Below are 22,950 nucleotides of genomic sequence, written 5' to 3' on the forward strand. Positions count from 1 at the left end.
TTCACTCAGTGGGGAAGGTCCTATCCATAGGGTGTTTGTTGAAAATAATAAGGAACAGTTGTTTAACTTTGAAGTTTTCAACATGGCAGTGACCTGAGGTAGCAATACCAGTTGGGGAAACAAGAGGCTGGTCAAAAATCTTTAAAGGAAGATTTATCCTTCGGGACTTTAAAAAGCTCAAATTCCTGAGGATCTAGAAAGTCACACATATGTACAGGGCCAAACATTTATATTAGCTATGACATTCTGGAAAAGACAAAAATATAAAAATTGTTTCCCGATTGTCTTATTCTTTACTGCTCTCTTTTTCAAAGGGATAGCAATTAATTTTGTCCCATAGTTACCATTATACAGATACCATATGATGCTATTCTTTGAACTATGAATGTCAGAAGCAAAAGGACAATTTCATTTTTTGTATTTTGGTCACTTTTTATTCATAGATTTAACCCCACAAAAAGAACATTATCTTTGATTCTTAAATCTTTTCCTTGGAGTGAATTGTATTTTGTTTTATAATGGTAAGAATTGAATTTCTCTTTTTACTCAAAATCAAAGCCTTCTAAAGGTTTCTCTGTATGCCCCCCCCACACCTCTTACACATTTTTGATATTCTGTAGAGAATATAAGCTGATGAATAGTATCAAGTTTTTTAATCTATGTATCACCCAACTCAGCATGATCTCATAGAAGAAAATGGAAAGAATAATCCACAGTGGTCAAGGAGCTAAAGACTGAACTTGATCCATAATTAAACACTACATTCACATGGCTGAGCAAAGAACTTGAAGCTATTGCTAATCTCTGATGTTCTTTTACAAAGCTTATCTCTGTTTGAAAGATTTCTTTTAAAAATTTCTGTAGCAAGTAGTTTAAATTATTCACTGCTTCCAATATTAATTTTTGTTATATATTTCCACTGTATTGCATACAATGGGATAAAATCATTTAATGCAGATATTTAATTAAGATTAGCCAAAGCTACTGAGATAATAATAATAATAATAATAATAATAATAATAATAAATAGACTTATATATATACTATGCAGTTCTGGTCCATTTTGATAGACTATGTGGCAAATAGCAATCAAAGCCTCATTTCTTTGAACATTTACTTTAATTATGATACTACATACTACATATAATATTTATTCTAAGGGTGTATAAAGGATTTTAAGATGAAAAATATAATTATCATAATTAGGACGTGAGGGCTTTCTTTCTTGAATGTTTTCTTTGGTGGTATGTGTGCCATGAAAAAATATTAAGTGAAAAAAGCTCTGGGCATGAACAAATACTTCATTTTCTAATAATCCTCATCATGTTCAATATTGCTGCCATATTAGCATATTGCCATTTTTGCTTTTTTCTTTTTCTTAAAACATCTATTTGCATAATTATGTAGAGCATAATTTCTCAGGTTATTCCTGGGTATGGAGCACTTAGCATTGCACTTTGTATAGATGTTCATCACTTTTTAGATCAGAAAAGAAAGTAAATGTATGTATTTCCTTTCTTATTTCTGGTTCCTTTATGAATAGGAAAGTTTTGGCACAATAGGACAATGAATGGTCTTGATTTCTTTCTGAAATGCCATATATGTCATACAAAAAAACCCCATATGTATACACAGCGTTTAATTTTTGTTATGATGAGGGATAATGATATGAAATTCTGACTTCTACATTTCCCAGTTTCTACTGAGATGTAAATGAGCTATGAATAGAGAAGAAAAAACAGAAAAAAAATTGTCAAGTAGTGGACTAGTTCCCAATGATTTTTAAATAACACACACAAACACACTCATGCACCCACAAATGTACACTTATATATAGTGAATTGCCTACATAGGGGGCAATATTTCTTAAATGTGCAATAAACATTTTAAATGTAATTGTTCATTTATACCAATTTTTACTATAATTATTTTATGGCATTTATAAAAAGTACCAGTCATAGTTAAAAAGAAAAAAAGTGAAGCAAAATGAAAAGTTACAGAATTAAAACAAAAATTTACTACAAATCTCACAACCCATCACTCTACAATAAGTTTTGGTGGATATCAGCCTAGTATCCTTTGTTAATGCATGGCAGTCTAAAAGAATAGAAAATGAATAGTTTTAAACTCAATTTTTTTTAATTTTAATTGAAGAATGCAAACTGAGATGAAACAAAAGAATTACTGAAGCTTGTGTATGTGTATGTGTGTGTGTGTATGCACACACTTTTGAATAATACACACACATGCAATACATACCTCATAAAGATAGCTTTTAAGTTAATAACAACATTTAGGGTCTTCTATATGTAAGTATACACACACACTCTCTTACAGAATAGTTAGGAAATCTGGAGAACCAGGTTCACGTCTAATATTCAGTGAATTATATACAGAACCATATCACAGATCCTCTTGATTAAGAAGTCACTACCACCACTTCTACTGTTCACATCTAAAATGCTAGAAACCTTACTTCACAGCAAGTATTAATTAAAATCTGGGCACATCTTGATATGTGTTAGAGGAAAACAACAAAGGGAACAAACAGCAACAACAAAACAGAATAGCCAGATTTGTTACATTTCTTGCTTTAGTATCAAAGACTCACAGGAATTCTTCTGTCTTGTAAGTCCTGGGCAATGTTCTTGAGCTCTAGCTGCAAGGTGGTTAGAGAGTTAAGTGTTTTGGAATGTATCGCTGGAGAGATGGGACTCATAATATGGAAATTTATCATATTGTTGGAGTTTTGAAGGATTGAATGATCAAGTAGGACAGTTATCCATAACATCTTGTTTCCTGATATGGTTTCCTATTTCATTATTTATTTTTACCTTCTCACGGAGCAGTAATGTCCAATAATAATTACTGAGAAATCTGTACAAAGAAGATAAAATTTTGAGTACTTTCATGTCTTAAAAAGAGTTATTTAAAGTATATTTGAATTCAATATATATTTCAAGGTTGAAAAATATTTGACTGCCTGCTAAGAAATATGAGGAAAGTATCACTCATACTTCCTCCCACATTTGCTCTTTTGGCTTCCACTTTAAATTATATTATTTTTACATTTTCAAGAAATATAACATTTACATTAGATTGTATAACTCTAATTACTTTAGTTCTTTAATCTTCAGTTATGTTGGCATAAATGGATTCAGCTGTCACTAACCATGCTTTTCTACAGTTTCTATTTTCCTCATTATTTCTTCTTTGGCTAAATTTCATTATGCAAGAATGAGAAGTTCTGTGTTTTATTTTAAATACAAATGATAATTTCACTAGGTATAAATTTGGGGTAGCACTGTTTCTTTGAAATTTATATGCATTTCTACATTTTTTTCTGAAACTGAATGTTTCTTTGGAGACCTATAACAACCACTTGACACTCTTTTGAATGTGACTTGCTTTTTCATTCATTCATGAATGCCCATGAGATTCTTCCTTTATCCTTAAAGACTTAGGAATTTACCAGAATGCATGTATTTATAGCAATACATCTGTATCCATTTTTTCCTGGAACACTGTGACACTCAATTTGTAGGTTTCAAGTCTGTTATATTCTAAGGCAGTTTAATTTAACTGTGTCTTGCATTTCATAGTACTTGCTCTATTCATAGGAACATAAATTATATGCATACTCAATATCCTTTGCTGTATCCATAATTTCCTCCATATTCATATTTATGTTTGGTTTTGCTTTCTACTATTTATGTGATTTACTGTTGCTCAACCATTACACTTTTAACAGTTTTCTATGATGTTAATTTTTTTAAAAGATTTATTTATGCATACAAAAATGGGGTGTTAAGCCAGAGGTGTGGGTGGGGGTGGGGAGGGTGAGAGGATTCACCAGAGAAAGTGGAGAGCAGAATAGGGAGATCTACTGAAATACACTGCTGAGGGGAGCAGTAGGCGAGATGAGAGGTCTGCTGAGCCATGTGGGCCATCTCCCTGGCCGGGGATCGAACTTGTGCTGCAGTGGCTGGCGATAGCTTGATAGCACTGTCTTTAACCCCTGTGCCATCAGGGAGGCCCTATGATGTTAATTTTTATGTGAGCTTTGTATTTTGTTCACTGTATTTCTTTCCTAAGATTTTATAAGCTCAAACTTGTCTTTTATATTCCTGTATCTGAACACTTGCAACATTTTCACATTTTTATATTTAAAGTCATTATACCATCTATTATGTTTTTTTTTTTTCTGACTACCTGTGCTACTTTGAGTAATTCATTTTATGATCTCCCTTCTTCATTAGACTTTTCTTTAATGCTCCATTTATAAAAAACATGCTTTAATGTGTGGTTGTTAGGTTAGAGCTTTTGTGATTACTTGATGAGAGATACATATGGATGGCCCTGAGGTCTTCTCCCTTTTATAGCTTAACTGAGAACTGGTTCACTGTGCTGAACTGGACTGCAGCGATCCAAGGTTTTTAGCTCATGTCAGCATTCCTGGCGTGTAAGACTGTTTCCAGGGCTCTTGGTTTGTACATTTTGTATTTTGGCATGCATTTTCCCTAGCATTTTTCCAGGGTTTAGACATCATTTGATACATTTCTTGTTGCTTAGTGCAGAGATTAGCAAACACTACAGCCCAAGGGCCAAATCCATCTTATTTTTGAATGGCATGTGAGCTAAGTATTGTTTATACATTTTTATGTGGTTGAAAAATAACCAAAGAAGAATAATTCATGAAATATGAAAGTTATATGGAATTCAAATTTCAGTGCCACAGTTTTACTGAAGCACAGTCATGTTTATTTGTTTGTGTGCTGCCAAAGACTGCTCTAGCAGAGCAGAGCAGTTAAAACAGAAAGCATATGACCCACAGAGGCTATGTCTGTATGAAATATATGCTATTTGACTATTTGTCCACCACTAACTTAAGAGACATTAATTTGAATATTCATAGTCCCTACATCTGGATAGCCTGTGACATGGTGTGAAGGACATGCACAGGCTATACGTACTCAGTTGCAAATCGAGCAAGCTTCCTTAGCTGGGTCCTCTCTTCCAGAACTATGGTTTTGATGCATATAGACCATCTGTGTCCATCAAAAACCAAAGTGCGTGGGACCCCACTATTTTTCCACTTAGTACAAATTCACCCTAATACATTGTGTATTATATTTGGGCTGTGCAGTGCTAGTGGTATGTGCCTATGATCTCGTTGCATGACATCACTTGTCTTTGAATTAATAGCTGCTAGTATAAGCACAGGAAGAGATAAGCAACAGGTGTTAACTGGAAGACCTGGAAGAATCTATTAAGAGTCCACAGACTCTCATGGGCGAAAGGATGAGGGAGGCTCCTTATATCTACCATGCTGACCTGTCAAACTGGATCTCCACTGAGGTATTTTTCCATCTTCCTAGACAATCCTAGATCTCTCTTAGAATTAATCATGAGGATTTTGTATGCCATCTTAACTGGGGAAATCTATATAATCGTGTCACTTAATGGAGGAGATACCATCTGAGAAATGTGTCCTTAGATGATTTTGTTGTCATGTGAATTTTATAGAGTATAGTTAGACAAACCTAGATGTTTATGGCCTATTACACATTTTTATATAGGGACCACCATCATATTTTTCATCTGTCATTGACCCATCGCATCATTATGCAGTATAAGACTGTGCATTGTCTCTGATCCCTCATTTTGAACAGTACTCGGCAAATGATCTTAAAACATTTTTTCTTCAAGTCATGACAGTTTTCTTTTTCCTCTCATGGAATATTTTCTTCTATCATTATTTGCCTTTTGGCAAGCATTGAAGAAGCAGGGGGAGGAAACATTTTCTTCTGCCATATTAAACTAAGAAGATCTATCCTTTTTAAAATACCCTTAGTTGTTTTTAGTAATCAAATACAATTGATCTTGTTTTATGCCGCTGGTTTTAACTTCTGTTCTGACATAAAACTACTAAGATTTTCATTTGTGCAAGATAAATCACTAAGACTTGTTTAAACTTAGAGATTTGAGCATTCTTAGGACTATCCTTTCATTTGGATAAACTAGGCTTATATAAATAAGAGTAGACAGTTAAGGTCTTTGTAAATAAAATACCCATTATTTTTTCCACTAGAAAAGAAATGATGTTGACTTCCATAGTATTTTATAATGTTTTATAAATGAAATTAACATTATAAAATATTTCCTTCAATTCCCAACCTTAACTTCCAAGATTTTCTTGTTTTTTGTTTCATTTTGTTTTTTTGCAAGCTGTGGATAGATTGGATGTGCCTCTCCAAATGCTCCTAGAAATTGCACATATAAAACTTTCATATGAAATATTTCTTATTGAAATTTATTATGAAGTACTAATTAGATAAGAGCATCATAAATTCATTTATTTCTTTTTGTTTTTAAAATTATATATCTTTGGCAAAATATTTTGGGAGTAGTCAGCCAAGACCAAAGGAATCAAAGCCTGGAAATGTCAACTGTATATGCAGGATACAATTTAGATAACACAAAAGACAGTTTTTAAAAGAAAATTGCCTTAATAACGATCAGAAGCTCCGAAAAGTGTAGACCCAAGGTCTAGTAACATTTTTGGGAGTTAGAACAAATGAAGCTTTTAGAGATTTAATCTCTTTTGAATACAACGTAAAGCCAAACTATTTACAGAAAGAAAGTCTTAAAGATTGGTTTACCTTTGTATAGTATTTTTTGATGTGTAAAAAGATTTTTTTTAGGGACTACTAAATGTTTAACAATGATGAATCAAAAATTTTAATTAGTTCTTGTTAATGCCTCTACTTCCCCAGTTGAATAGACCTTGGGGTATAAAGGAGAAATTATTCAAAGATGGCACAGCACAAATTGGAAAAGCCTCACATGACTAAGTCAATTGAATAAAGCAAATATTTATTGTATTCTTCTGTTCCTAACACATTAATGATTAAGGACATTGTCAGTAATTATTTTCTTCTCTGCCCTAGCAGTGGAGAATCATTAAAATTAAATAAGAAATAATGCACACTGCAAAGATATATAAAAATTCTGAATTTTCACATTTCTATTTGTCTTAATTCATGTTCTTATAATGCCACTTTTCTCTATATAGTTTGTGTTCAAGTATTTGTAGCATTTTAATTTATATCCTATGATTAGGTACCACACTAAACAAGATGTCTAGTACACTTAAGGAATTTTTCCCACTCATTTAAAACTAATTTTTTTAATATTCATATATTGCTCAGGAAAATTTATATTAACTCTTTCATGTAAGTTAATACATAGTTACAGTTATTGGGATATGTTGTTTAAATGGACTTCCTATATAGCCTTATTGTTCAAGAAATAACTTAACACGACATAAATATTAAGTCATTTCTCAATGATAAGGGTCTAATTCATTTACACAGCCTTCTTTATGTCACTAACTTATGCATCATATGAATACTGAGGAATCAGTCCCTATACAGAAAACAGAAAGAGGACCTGGAGAAAAAGATAGTGTGCGCATAAAATGGTATTATGAAAGTACTATTAACAAACTATTATTTCCCCATTGAAGGAAGTGATATTGAAATAGTTGTGTTAATTAACTGTTTATAATTGAAAGGAAAAAGACAGAATAATTGAGAACAAGAAAGGTATCAAAACACTTTCAAATTCTGATACTGTTATCCTATTTATGAAAAGTTATGCTTTTTGAGATCAAAATTTTCCTTTCCCTCAGAGATATTTTATATCCCACAAGATAGAATGTTTAATGTGAGACAGTTTTCCCCCAAAAGGCACTTTCAGTTTTAAGGAGTAGAGAACAATAAAAAAGTATTTCTTTGGGTTATCAACAAAATATTACATTTCTGGGGTGAAACTCTTTCATGTCCAGGTATGATTATAACCATTGTGCAGAATAAATCTCCTTGTTAGGGTAAATGAACAAACTAAGTAAACACAAAAATCTTCTGTTTGAAGGCTTTAAAGAAGCTGGGCAACCAGGTGTAAGATTCCAGATGGAAGCGAATCAAGGAATGGGCACTGACATTGTGCAAGCGCTTTTCTCACAGTGGCACCTATTAATACTTGGCAATGATGTAAAGCCTTATAATATAGATGGGGTCCACAGATAAGATTCAGAACAGCCAGCAATGTCTCAGTCAATTTCCCAGGGCTGGAGAAACAAAAATTAGAGCCTAGAGCAGGCAGTTTAGTTAGGACTTGAGGGACTAAAACTCAGAAAGAAGGAAGATGTGGAGAACTGAGCCCTAAACTTATAGTTTTCCCCAAAATACATTTCCAAATATATCAACTTCACAGGGCATATTGTTAAAGAGGTAAGCAGAAAGCTTTTGCAAAGCAGAATAGTCTCCAGCATTCTCACTATGCTGAAGAGCAAAACTGGGATTTTTCTAAAGAGACCCTCGTAAACAGGATCTTATTTGAAATCCCAAGAGTCATACACTAGAGGAGGATGTGAATCAAGAACAGAGATAGATAGAATGAAAAACATAATTTAGTCTTGTACCAGCACTGTCTCTGTTTTGATTGAGATGATCTGCCTTCACACTATTTGCCTTAACAATTTTTCATACATGATGTCTGATATATAATCAAAATTTATTAAGCATAAAAAAATCAAGAGGAAAAATGGAACACACAACAGAAAAATAATGCACAAGTGATTCTTTACTGGCCACCATAACTTTGATATTTAAGATGTTGAGTCCAAGGACCCTCTGGAAATAATGTTCATGAACTGTTTTCTTTCTTCCCAGTGCACCATAGATATCTGGGGAAGAAAACTTTGAAATAACAGCAAAACCTATGGAGTGACTGTATCCCAAAACTAGTAATTGAACAAAAATATGACTTGAGTATCTTCGACAATTATTAATAGTGTGCAAAAGGGAGAGAAAAGATAGAATTATATGTACTGCCAAAGGAGCAAATACTGCTAGTCAACATATTTCCAACTTTATATCTTAGAAAGTGACATCAAAATACTTTTTTTTTAAGATTTCTTTATTTTTATACAAGACTGAAATACACTGCCGAGGGAAGCAGCAACCGTGACAGAAAGGTCTGCCACACCGTGTGGGAAACTCCCTGGCCGGCTGGGAATCGAACCCAAGCTGCAGAGGCTGTGGACAGCTTCACAGCGCTGTGCTCAACCCGCTGCGCCAGCAGGGAGGCCCTCATCAAAATACTTGGTATTGCTATTGAAAACATCATGAAAAGTTAGTGGCATGCCTGATGAAAACAATGAGATCTCTCTCTGATCCCTGAAGCACAAAAGTATTTTACACATAGAATTATAATTATGCTGTTACACACAAGAACAAATGTAAATAACACATAAGGGCCTTAGCATAAAAAAAAGAGTTGGAGGGCCTCCCCGGTGGCGCAGCGGTTGAGCGCTGGATTGCGAAGCTGCACCCTCAGCCTCTGCAGTGCCCCTTCGGTTCGAGGGCACCAGCGAGGGTCCCACATGGCACGCAACCCTCTCCTGCCGCCCGCTGCTCCCCTCAGCAGTGTATTTCGTCGGTCTGCCTGTTCTGTTCCCTGCTCTGGCTCTGGTGAATTCTCTCACCCTCCGGCGCTTCTGACTGTACCAGTGCTTATATAAATAAATGAATAAATCTTTAAAAAAAAAAGAGTTGGATATAAAATTTTTAAAAGGGGGACCTCCCTGGTGGCGCAAGGGGTTAAGCACTACACTATGAAGCAATCCTCATCTCTGCAGCAGCAGTTCGATCCCCGGCCGGCCAGGGAGCAATCCACATGGCGAGCGAGGCAAACATCTCCTGTCTAGTCTGCTGTTCCCCTCAGCAGTGTATTTCAGTCAGTCTGCCTGTTCCGTTCCCTGCTCTGTCTCTGGTGAATCTTCTCACCCCCTACATCTCTGGCCTGTACCCCATTTCTTGTATGCATAAATAAATAAATCTTAAAAAATAAATAAATAAAAATTTTTAAAAGGTGGGATCATATCACCATCCTATTTCTTTCCTGAGTTGTTGAAAGAATTTTCTGAGATATTTGAAGAGAAAATACTTTTAATTTTCCTACTACATGCTAATTCTTATTCTTAAATCTTAGGCCTTCACCATAACCAAAATCTAGTATAACTCAAATGCTAACTTTGATGTAAATATTATGCTTTTTAATAAAGCTTTATGATACTGGTAATTAACCATATGTGCAGCTAAGATCTACTTTATAGACTTGATAGTAATGAAAAATCAGATGGTGCTGTTTGTTTATTAAGCTGATATTTACAAAAATACTCCTAGAGGTACTCAAAAGACCAACTTCAGAGGTTTATAGATTCAATTTATACTTACCACACCTCCAAAGGGATGTGATGCAGTTACAAACTTTAGTAAGTTGTGAATTTGGAAAATCTTGAGACTGGCATTTTACAGAAAATGTTCTGCATAATATTAGTTCCTTGGGAGAGTAAAATTGTAACAAAGGGGAAAAATCAGTAGTGTGATTAAATACATTATAAGCCACTTATTAGGTTTAATTGGCAACACTAATTTTTTTTTTTCAGCTTAGATCTACAAATCTATCAAGGGGGCATATCAGTTTTCCAGAAAAAAAAAATTTGTTTTTCCTTTACTCAGACATATAGTACTTATGATACCAGATGTGTGAATTTTTGCCCCATACCCAGTAATTCTCTGCAACCCCAGGTGTCCTGCAAAATTTCATTCAGTTATGATGCCATCAAGAGTTAGTGTAGTCCCCACAGGTTAAGGACTCAGTCCCACAAAACTGCCCCCCACTTTAATTAAACACCAATCAGAAGTAATAGGTCCCTAAGTTTTGTAAACTTCTGTCCAACTTGCCTACAAATTAGAGTTTTCTATGACCCTCTTTTTGTATTTGATTATTTGCAAGAACAGCTTACTACTCAGTGAATCATTTACTTAATATTTACCAGTTCATTAAGTAATAAAGAATATGGTAAAGGATACATTTGACCAGTCACATGAAGAGGTCTGGAAAGGTCCCAGCACAGGAATTTTTCTATCTGTGAAGTTGGAGCGTGTCACCCTCTTGGTACATGAATGTATTCACCAACGGTAAAATTCCTTGTCATTGTTATGGAGGTATCATCACATAGGTACGATCAATTATCAACTCTTCTTCCAGTTCCCCTCCAGAGAATAGGGTGTGGGGCTGAAAGTTTTAAGCCTTATTATTGTTTGGTTTTTCTAGTATCCAGTGCCATCCAGGGTCCCACCCCAGTCGACTCCTTAAAACAAAGGACATTCCTCTGTACAGGGAAATTCCAACGTATTTAGGAACTTGATGTCAGATGCTCCTACTTCTCAGGAGGTTGCAAATTTTAGGATCTCTGTCAGAAATTATTAGAACAAAAGTTTCTCCTAGCACCCCTATTTATTTTGGAAGCTCTGTGTCAGCAAAGGGAATAGGCAGAGACCAGTATAACTGTTTCTTATTCTTATTAATTCACAAAATGCAGTTTCTCAAATCAATTTGGCCACCGAAGACGTCTTTCTTCATGATTCCTCACTTAATACGTTCTTCTCTGTGTATTTTAGGAAATGCTCTTTTAAACCATAATATGAAAGAATGCCATTGAGGGTTTTCCTAGTTGTCCTTTTCAGTGAGCAACTTTTAATTTTTTTTCTAGCTACTCTTCAAGCCCTTCTGATGACGGGGCAGGCCATCTAACACGCTGGCCATTACCAAGAGAGTGCAGCCCCTTAAGGAAATCGAGGGCGGGGTGGTGGTGGGTTTCCAGGGGCCACTAAGGGAAAGGGAGCAGCGAGGCGCACGTGTTGGGCGTCAGCCTGACGTCACCGGGCTAAGCCTCCCTGTGGGGGGCACGCGCATGCGCGCACACATTACGCGCATGCGCAAGTGACATGTCTGCGAGTTTGCGCGCCTTTTCTGCCTGAGAATGGCGGCAATTCTTGGCCAGTGCGCGACGACTCAGCCCCAGCTCTTGGGGTCCACGTACTTTAAAGCGAGCCAGCATGCTCAACAAGTGGCTGGTGGCATTAACGGTGACCCCAGCAAGAAGCTGGGCCGCTCTTACTTGCGAGTAGTCCCAGGAGCCAGCAGGCCTCGTTGCCAGTGAGTGTTTCACCGATGGCTGCCCCTGCCCTGAGGCCGCTTTGACAACAGGCGTCACCCCAACAGGGTTGTAGCCAACAACCCCCACCCCCGCGCCCCAGCCACCCCAAACGCAGAGGCCTGAGGAACGGCTACCATTTCTGGATAACTTCCTGAACAGACTGTGTAGGTGCCTTCCGCGGTGCAGGCCCGCGCACAGGACAGACAGGGCCCTGCACCTGCATTCTCCTCACAGCCAAGATTCCACACGCTGTGATTCCACGCACAGCTTTCTGGGCCCCCCTCTGTGCCATCGCACAGCGTGAACAGTTGGTGCCCCTTCTTTTGATAATTCAAGATTTCAGAGACAACAGAATTCCTCTCGCAGCAGGTACGTACTTGGCTGCTGTGGGTGAGGGAGGGGATAGGACACGCAACTCTTGTTTTTTAACTAATAGGGAAAATCAGATGGCTTCCTCCACTCCTCCTTTTTAATAAGTGCATTAAGAAATTAAAGAAAAAATGACTGGACTACCATTGCTTATTTTCATGAGACTTAGCAGTTGTTTTGTGGGGTCAGAGAGGAAGAAAGAAATGGGACGTTTGCAATTTTCTGACCTTGTACAAGATCTTGCTCCTCCTTCACTCACTCTGCCACTATCACTAAACAATTCATTAACCAAGATCTCAGTGCCTAGTACGCGAAGCCCCACCTTCTATCATGTTAGCTTACATACTATTTTTCTGCCTTCCTGTCTTTATTCTCAAGACATCATGGCTCTCTGATTTAGTGGGTGTCACAGGACAAACCTATCTGGAAGAAGCCACAGTATGTAAATGATAGCAGAAGTACTAGCAAAGAGCATTAAAGCAATTACCTTGCCTATGAATTACAAGTGTTAAGGCACTTTGAGGTCAGTGGAAATCTCCATCACATTTCAAAGGCTTTGGGGCTTACTGGTGCCCTGTGAGAGTACTGAAATAAGAAAAGCATAATGCAAGCCTAAGGACCTTCAAATGCTATTAATTATGTTCACCATAACAAGATTGTGAAATTAGAATTGTTGTGCTCTCAATTATGATTTAATTGCATTAAGATGACAAAATTTTGTTTCACAATGATGGTTGCAGACAGTAACCAGTGAAGCTTTGAATATAGAAAATTGTTTCATACCATATTGTCAGTAAAACGTATTTGAAAGAGTGGCTATACCATAATGAATATGGTTACATGAGCTGTGCATGCAAATCACATACAGGCAAGAATGTTTCTTGTAGCATTTGAAGGGATACCTGAAATTAAGTTATTTTTTTCTAAGAAAATTTTTATGTAATTAAGTGTAAAAAGGGAGAATAATGGAATTTTAAAATGATTTATTACAACTTATAAATGAATGTCTTACAAATTTACTGTAAAAACAAGAGAGAGAAATTATAGCTCCTTGGTAATTATCTTCTAAAATTGTTAAATGTTTCCAATGCTTCCTTTTATTCAGAAAATTTTTCGATTGCTCCGTAACTGATGCTTTGTTAATCATTAATGATCTATTAATACTTACTAGTTTTACTAATAAATGATAGTGAGAATCAGTATGTTAGGACAGTACCAGAAAGACAGCTACTAGAACAATACATATCCTCCTAAATATCAAAAGACATATTCAGCTGCTGAGAGAAAGGATTAATGGAAAGAATGTAGAGAAGTCAAAAGAAAGACCACATAATGAGAAATTCAGGCATTTGTGTGTATATCTGTGTATGAGGGGAAGGGTGCGTATATGATTGTAAAAAGTATATAGGAAGGTAACCTTAGTGACATGAATTTCCCATTAATTTATAAATTTAGCATGATTCATGAAAAAATTCATGGATTTTTTTCTTCTGGGATTAAGTAAGTTGATATAAATGTCCATATGAAAAATAAGTAATCAAGAATATCCAGTAAACCCCCAATAAAAGACTGTAATAAACATATTAAGATGAGGAGGACTTATCCCATCTAATGGTAAATACATTATAAAGTCATTATAATTCAAATAAGTTAATATTGCCTCATTAATAGGCAAATAGAAAGTCTAGAAATAGAATTATTTATTAAAATTTTGTATATGATAAAATGTTGTGTCTTAGCATACACAAAATGAACTTTTAATTGTTGGGACATTGCGTGGTCATCTGAAAAGAGAATTGATTTTATACTCAATGTCTTGGTCTTGTGCCATGTTAAATTAGAGGGGTTCAAAGAACTAAATATTAAAAATGAAGTCATACCACAGCATTGAGGTTAATAGAGGAGAAAGGGACTCAAAGATGTAGGGTAAGAACTATGGTTACTTTGATGGTATAGGTGATGTGGTAACATACATCTGAGGAGGTGTGACTCTATTCCTCTAAATCACATGTTGTATTGTAAAACAGAATTGTCTCGATGAAGAAAAAATAATGAAGTGATAACCATAGAAGAACATGTGTAAATACATATTATAATCGGAAGTGAGAAAAACTATCTAGATCACAGAATCTAGAGAAGGAAAGGCTATTAATATATTTGACTACCTATATTTTTTTACATTTATTTAGTATACATTTTATTTAGAGAAAAAAATAAATATTTTGTATTGAGTTTACTATATTCTGGATGATACCTTAAGTTTCATGTCTATATCAGGAAAAAATTGTCATATTTATTATTTTTTTAATTATTTTATGTAATTCTTACATCATTTTTCATTTTTGCACAATGTATGCATTTTCATTTTGGTTATATTCCCCATATAATTGCATCCCCCCTTATTTTGATCCTAGTCCTTCCTCTCCCTACCCCTCATTTCCCCCCCCTTTAGTGTGTCTCTGGTTTATAGTTGCTTGTTGATTTTGATTTTGTATTAATTAGTCTATTTCCTGGTCCCTTATTTAGGTTTTCTAAATTCCTGCTATGAGTGAGACCATTTGGTATTTTTCTTTTTCTGACTTATTTCGCTGAGCATGATCCCTTCTAGCTCCATCCATGTTGCTGCAAACTGCATGTATTTATCTTTTTTGATTGCTGAGTAATATTCCATTGTGTGTATGTACCACATCTTCTTGATCCAGTCATCTATTTTTGGGCATTTGGGTTGTTTCCATAGCTTAGCTATTACATAGGGATAAACATAGGGATGCCACTATAAACATAGGGATGCAGGTGCCCTTTGGAATTAATGTTTCTGTGTCATTTGGGTAAATACCTAGGAGTGGAATTGCTGGATCATGTGGAAGCTCTATGTTTAGTAGGTAAAGAAATCTCCACACAGTGGAGATTTGTTGGACCAGTTTGCACTCCCACCAGCAATGTAGAAGAGTTCCTTTTTCTCCACAACCTTGCCAACATTTGTTGTTGCTAGTTTTTTTAATATGTGCCATTCTCACTGGACTACCTAAGTATTTTTAAATGACCTTTGTATGGCAAGAATAAATAAGCAAAGAAAAATCAAATGAAAATATTTGCAGCGTTTATCAGAGACAAAGAGCTAAGGTCTCAGAAACAAAGAGTACCTGTAGATTGTAAAGAGGTAAGGTAAGAAACCTGTAGAAAAATGAGCAAATGTTATCAGCGGGGCTCATTGAAGAAATAAAAATGGTTATTAAATATTTGGAAATACGCTCATAAGAAAAAATAAACTAAAATTTTATCATAAAACTGTGTCTTACTTATCAGATAAGTAAATAGCCAAAAACTTGATAACATAAAATAAGTCCTAAAATAAATCATTTTTTTTTCATTTCATTTCTTTTTTTTTTAAATGAATTTTATTTTTATATTCCCCATACAATTGCAATCCCCTTATTTTGACCCCAATCCCTCCCCTCCCTGCCCCCCACCACCCATAAAGTGTCTCTGGTTCATAGTTGTTTGTTGATTTTGATTTTCACTTTCTTATAGTTATTCTTTTTCCTGGTCCCTTATTTAGGTTTTCTAGATTCCTGCTATGAGTGAGACCATCCAGTATTTTTCTTTTTCTTTCTGGCTTATTTCGCTGAGCATGATCCCTTCCAGTGCCATCTATGTTGCTGCAAATTGCATGTGTTCATCTTTTTTGAATGCTGAGTAATATTCCACGGTGTCTATGCATCACATCTTCTTGATCCAGTCATCTATTTTTGGGCATTTGGGTTGTTTCCAAAGCTTAGCTATTGTAAATAGTGCTGCTATAAACATAGGGGTGCAGGTGCTCTTTGGAAAATATCAAAATCAACAAACAACTATGAACCAGAGACACTCTATGGGGGATGGGGGGGCGGGGAGAGGAGGGCTTGGGGTCAAAATAAGGGGGTTGTAATTATAAGGGGAATATAAAAATAAAATTTAAATAATAAATAAGTAGATAAAAGTTTCAGTGTTGTAAACCAATGTTACCTTAATAATAAGAGAAAAAAGAAAATACTTTACCCAAAGTAAGGACTAATTAAAACAAGTGGGGAAAAAAATCCACAAAAGAACAAAAAAAAAACTTCTACTGTTTAATGGTTAGAGTTCAAATATGGGAAAACAGAACTTTGCAATGTTTCCCTATTCCTTTTTTTTTTTTTGGTGGGACCCTCGCTGGTGGCCGGGGAACGAACCGGCGCTGCAGAGGCTGTGGGCAGCCTCGCAGCCCAGCGCTCAACCGCTACACCACCAGGGGAGGCCCATGTTTCCCTATTCCTTTATTGCACAGATTTTACAAGGAAAAGTTTTTAAATGCACTCTGTTGAGAAACAAATTTTCTACCCACTGGAACATTTCAGGGGATACAGTGCTAGAGAATGATTCTAGCTATTTCATCCCAGTACTATTGGGATGATTCTCTTGCTTTATTGAAATTTCCTATCAGAAATATTCAGTTTACCTGTGTATTAGTTATGGTTCTTCAGAGAAACAGAATGAGGGCCTGTGTGTGTTTAAATACGTATATTTAAAATCTATATTTACATGTATAAATACCTATTTATACACAGATGCATATTCTTTCATATGGAGATTAATCATAAGGAATTGGCTTATAAAATGTTAGGTGTCAAGGAGTTTCACAATCTGCTTTCCACACGCTATAGAAATAGAAAAACCAGTAAGCAGGTAAAACTGGTAATATAACTCAGACCTAGTATAAAGGGCCTGAGAACCAGGGAAGTCAATGTGTAAATCCTAATAGAGACCAAAAGCCTGAGAATTGGGGGAACCAATGATGTAAGCACCTGTCCAAGTTCAGAGACCCTAGAAGCAGGAGTGCCATTATCCAAGGGCTAAAGAAGATGGATATATCAGCTTAAGCAAAAAACAGACTTGCCCTTTTTCAGCCTTTTTGTTCTATTGAGGTCTCTATGGTATTAGATACCATAGTGCAAGTTAAACCACAGTGAGAAGCCATTCTACACTCACTAGAATAATAAAAAATATGATGCTAATAGAATCGTATTAGAATCGTATGGTATTAGATGATGCCCATCCACATTGGTGAGGAAGATCTTCTTCATTGAATCTACTGATCCAAATATTAATCTTTTCTGACTTCACGCACTCAAAAAATAGCGTTTAACTAGTTGTTTGGGTATCCCTTAGGCCAATTAAGTTGACCTATAAAATTAACCATCTCCACCTATGTGAATTTTCACTCTCACGGTGGCTGCAGAAAGTGTTGGCACATAGAAACACTGAAATAGAATTCCATTTCCCTCTATGCTAATACCACTCTTCTTACTGAGATGGTTTCATTAGAAGGAAGTGTTTCATGTGAAAAAGAAACTATAAGAGGTAAAGAGAATAAAAGAAATCTGTCAAATAGTAAACCAAAAGTCCAATTAACTTACACTCAATAACTCCTTGAAATCTTTATGTTCATCACTCCATTCCTTTTACTGTGAAAATGAAATAATGTTCTCTATGTGTGGAACTTTACCAAAAAACAGTACACACCAAGTCAACTTTATTAATTCCTGTAAATTGCCACACTTATCTGTTGTTGCATAAAATGTGCCAATCAAATAATGACTTTTGTTTTCTAGAATGGCTCTGTTTGCTTGACTTTATGTGGGCATACTCATAATAACATGATAAAAGTGATTATTTATACAGTCACTATTTCTTGGCTGTGTGTTCATACAGCCACCCAGGGAAAATACAGAATGGGATTGTCGTTTGTGATTCTGGCATCCTGAAAATGGGAGTGATGAAGAAGGAGTAAAAGGGGCCAACATCTACGAAGTACATGTTATAAATATTAGAAATTTGAGTAACCTGGGAGTAGATATTTATTTTTTTACATTTTTCTCAGTAGCTTAGCAATGGGCTGACTTAGCCATTGAGTTAGAGCAGGAGAAGATGATAACAACCATTAAACTATGGATGTAACCACTTCTGCTTTCTCACTTCTGAACCTCCATTGTTAGACAACTGCATTATCTACCCAGGGCACTGTACGGGCCTCCCATTCTGCTGTATATATACGGTGTGTTGCAGCAGGGTGTCTCTAGTGGAGTCTTTTTTATATTGAGGCCAGTCCATTTATGCACATGGAAACAATCCTTTATTAGCATAACAGCTCAGGAAAATATGTGTGCTTTACTTTCTCTTTAGACACATTTCCTAAAAATTACCGTTTTACTTTATATCATGTGTCATTTACAGTATGTGACTTCATGCCTGATTTGCCTTACAAAAATGTTACAGTCTTTTACTTAGATCATCTCATTTTAATCTCTAAGATAAAATTTGATAACCTCATTTTATAAACTAGAAAATGTATACAAGATTCAACTCCCATTCTGGAAGCAAAATTACCAATACATTAGGAACAGAAGGGAAGTAAAACAGATAAAGGAAATCTATAAAGACTTAGAGCTAATGTAATACTTAGTGGTGAAATACTGCAAGATTTTTCTATTAAAAATGAAATGAAGCAAGAGTGTCTGCTTTCACCATTTCTATTCAGTATTTCACTGGAGATTCCAGCCAGTGCTACAAGATAAGAAAAAGAAATAGAAGTCACACAGATGGAAAAGCAAGATGTAAAACTGCCTTTATGTGAGGATGATAGCAATTGTCTATGTAGAAAACCAAAGGAATCTGTAAAAATGAGATACTGGAACTAACAGATTAGTAAGGTCTCAGGCTGCAAATTCAATATTTAAAACTCAATTATATCTCTGTATTATAGTCTGCAAAATAATGACACCTCCCCCCCCCATGGCTATACCCTAATCCTTGTAATTTATGAATATAACAAAAAGCAATTTTGTAGATTTCGTAAAGATTATTCTGAATTTTCTGAATGGGCCCACTCTAATCCCAGTCTTAAGTGAGATTAATATCTAAACCTACTTTAGGTCCTTAAAATTTACCAGTTGTGGTCAGATGTGAGGATGGAAGAAAGATTAGAGATGCAGCATAACTAACTTTGATAAAGAAGGAAGGAGGAGATAAGAGAAAGATTGTAGGCATCCTCTAAAAACAAAATAATAAATAAGGGAAGGAAATGGATTTTCCCTTAGTCTCTAGACATGAATTCAACCCTACTGAAACATTCTTTAAATTGTACTTCTGACCTACAAAAATATAATGCAGTAAATATTGCTTGAAATCACCAATGCTGTGGTAATATATCAGCAAAAAATTAAAAATTTATAAGAAAATCATAATTTATTATAGCATCAAAATATGACACACCTAGGAATAAATTTGCCAAGGTATATTTGACAACTTAAAATCTAACTTTTCTGAAAAAAATGAAGAGCTAAATAAATGGAGAAGAGTATGTTTTTGAATTGGAAGACCAATTGTTGTTATATTATCTAATTCCTACAATGAACTGCAGATTCATTGCAATCCCAATCAGAATTCAAGGAGGTTTTTCTCTTTTGCAGAAACTTACAAGCTCATTCTAAAATTCATATATAAATACAGAAGATCTAGAGAAGTTCAAAATATTTTTTAAATGATAAACAGAATTGAATGACTCACATTACTTGAATTCAAGATTTAGTATAAAGCAATGGTAGCAGAATTAGATGGCATTGATGGAAGGTTGTAATGATAGACCAAGGAATAAGAACTTTTATATCCAGAATGTATTAAGATTTTATACACTTCAGTTATAAAAGTAAAAACCTATTACATGTTGAGTTGTATCTATTTTTGAAGTTGTAATTCCAAGTATTTCAAAATGTGACCTTTCTTGGAAATAGGGTTCTTGCAGATGTAATGGTTGAGATGAAGGCATACCGAAGTAGAGTAGTCCTTTAATCCAATATGACAGATTTCTTTATATAAGAAAAGCCTCACAGACCCTTAAGAGATAATACGTTGTGGCAACAGAAGCTGAGATTGTGGGCTGCAGATGAAAACTGGAAACCAACAGAAACAAGGAAGAGGGTAAGAAAGGATTCTCGATGCAGTTTTAAGAGGAGTGTGTGACCTTGTCAAAACCTTGATTTTGGATTTCTATTCTCCATACTATGGAATAATAGATGTCTGTATTAAGCTATCCAGTTTGTGGTACATTTTTGTGGCAGCTCTAGGAAATTAATACACAACCCAACAACAACAAAATAATAGTATCCAAAGAAATGACTAATAAACATGAAGATACACTAAAAAATATTGGTGAAGTGCAAGTTAAACCACAGTGAGAAGCCATTCTACACTCACTAGAATAATAAAAAATATGATGCTAATAGAATCATTATTGCTGGTTAGAATGCCAAAATTTATAGTTACTTGGTCAAACAATGTGACAGTGTCTTACAAAATTAAATATGTGCATATCCTATAACTTAGTAGTACTAGTCTTTAGTATTTACTTAAAATAATTTACTTAAAATAATTTATATTCATGTATACAAAGTTTTCATAAAATTAACTTTATTCATTATAACCCAAAACTGACCTGCAGCAACTGAAACAATTGTCCAGCTGCTGTATGGATATGTGGTACATTATTACTATGGAATAGTATTCATCAATAAAAAGAAATGAACCATGGGTTCATACTACATGGGTGATTATGAAATACATTTTGCCAAATGAAAGATCCAAACAAAAGGTCAACATGCTGTATGATTTATTTTATTTGAATTTCTGTGAAAGGAGAAACTATAGTGGTAGAAAACAGATGAGTGTTGGTTAGTGGATATAATTGACCATAAAGGGGCATGAGAATGTTTTTAGAGTAAAGGAGTAATCAGTAACATGACTGCACTCTGTTTGCCAAGGCACATAAATAGTACAAAGTTGGCAAATTTTGTTTTCTGTTTTATATAAAGTATATCTCAACATAAAATACAACATGGTCTCATTTTTGTACAATCATGCACATCTTTGTATACCCTGTGCTCCTTCCTCCCTCTCTCTGATCCCTCTCCCTCCTCCACCCCTGCAGTATGTCTCTGATTTATAATAGTCTGTTTTTGCTTTGGTGTGTTTTGTACTGTTACTGTTTTTTTTTTACACTGATGTCTTATTTGGTTCCCCTATATTCCTGCTATAAGTGAAACCATCGGATACAAAATAATGACTATTTTTTATGGAATGACACACTAGGAAGAATTCAAGCAATATAGCAAAATATGTCGTTAAAAAAAAAACAAATCTTCAGTCTATGCCACCAAAAGTGACTATTAACACTAAGTAAAGATTACTTATGCATATAAACATGAAATGTTAGGAAGATAGGGGACTGAGGTGATGGTGTGGGGGTGCATTGGTGAAGGAAATTCTATGGGGACTACACCTGAGGAGGTGGGGGGAAGCAAATATTGTTTAAAAAATGAACAATGATGTAAAAAATAACAGATTTTTTAAAAGTCATTATTTTGGAATAAATGTAAGAAAAATGCTAACTGTGCACTTCTATAAGCGGTAAAATATGCTTCCAAAATTTTTGCACTGGATCTTTAAGTGCCAGGAAATTGGACAAGAAAGCACAGGCTACTTGATACTCAATGTATGTTAGTGACCGAGAAAGCTTTTACTTTCTAGTCTTGTTGGTAAGCTTTGGTAACTGGTATGTAAATGATTTTATTATAGTGTATGTTATTTTATTATTATGTGATTATTATTATTATTATGTGATTGTTATTATTATGTGATTTATTATTATGTGATATTTTCAAAATAGTGATGGTTTGGAGCACTACTCTCAGAAGTAGGTTTATATCTCAGACCATTATCTCACTCTCAACTTTTTTTTTTTTTTTAAGATTTATTTATTTATTTGTTTGTTTATACAAGCACTGGGTACACGGGAGGGTAAGAGAGTTCACCAGAGCCAGAGCAGGGAGCAGAGCAGGCAGAAGGACCGAAGCACACCGCTGAGGGGAGCAGCGGCGGCAGGAGAGGTCTGTGCGACATGCGGGACCCTCCTTCGGTGGCCGGGGAGCAGCCGGGGATCGAACCGGCGCTGCAGAGGCTGCGGCCAGCTTTGCAACCCAGAGCTCAACCGCTGTGCCACCGGGGAGGCCCTCACTCTCAACTTTAATTCAAAGGCAGATCATATCTTTGTCATCTTTTGTATCCTAGCAGTGTGTTGTTTTTAGAGATTCTGTGGTGAAATGCCTTTCCATAGGTTTGTCTTAGAGAATGGAATCTATGTCCTAATATGTACAGTATCAGTAAGTTGTAAGCCTTTTACATTTACTCAGTTTTCCAAATGATCACCTATAAAATTGGAAATAACTATACCTGAAATGTGCCCCCTCAGACCCTGGGATATATCAGAAATGATAAATTCTTCAGAGATTTTCATGTAGTTCATACAGTGGGTTTGCTTTTGAGTTTTTTTTTTTTTTTTTTGTATCTCTCTGACTAGCTACATAAAACCCATATACATCTATATGATCTTTACTATTCATCTATTTCTATCTGTATGTATCACTTCATGTACACTAAAT

General features: G+C 35.2%; 2 long non-coding RNA genes across 2 annotated transcripts in view; one reads left to right on the forward strand and one right to left on the reverse strand.

Moving 5' to 3' along the window:
- Window positions 1–2,385: 2,385 nt before the first annotated feature.
- LOC129145642 (uncharacterized) lies at window positions 2,386–11,754 on the reverse strand. The gene is made up of 3 exons (XR_008551490.1): window positions 10,904–11,754; window positions 10,302–10,407; window positions 2,386–2,877 (listed from the first exon to the last, which is right to left on the reverse strand). It is a non-coding gene; the product is annotated as an uncharacterized LOC129145642 (long non-coding RNA).
- A 114-nt stretch (window positions 11,755–11,868) lies between these two features.
- Window positions 11,869–22,950, forward strand: part of LOC119243536 (uncharacterized) — an 83,665-nt gene continuing 72,583 nt past the window's right edge. The window contains exon 1 of the long non-coding RNA XR_005124742.2: window positions 11,869–12,439. This is a non-coding gene — a long non-coding RNA (uncharacterized LOC119243536). The remainder of the gene's footprint in view (window positions 12,440–22,950) is intronic.

This window comes from Talpa occidentalis, unplaced genomic scaffold (assembly GCF_014898055.3).
Source record: "Talpa occidentalis isolate TD23 unplaced genomic scaffold, MPIMG_talOcc4v2.1 talOcc4.13, whole genome shotgun sequence".
In the NCBI taxonomy this organism is placed as follows: domain Eukaryota; kingdom Metazoa; phylum Chordata; class Mammalia; order Eulipotyphla; family Talpidae; genus Talpa; species Talpa occidentalis.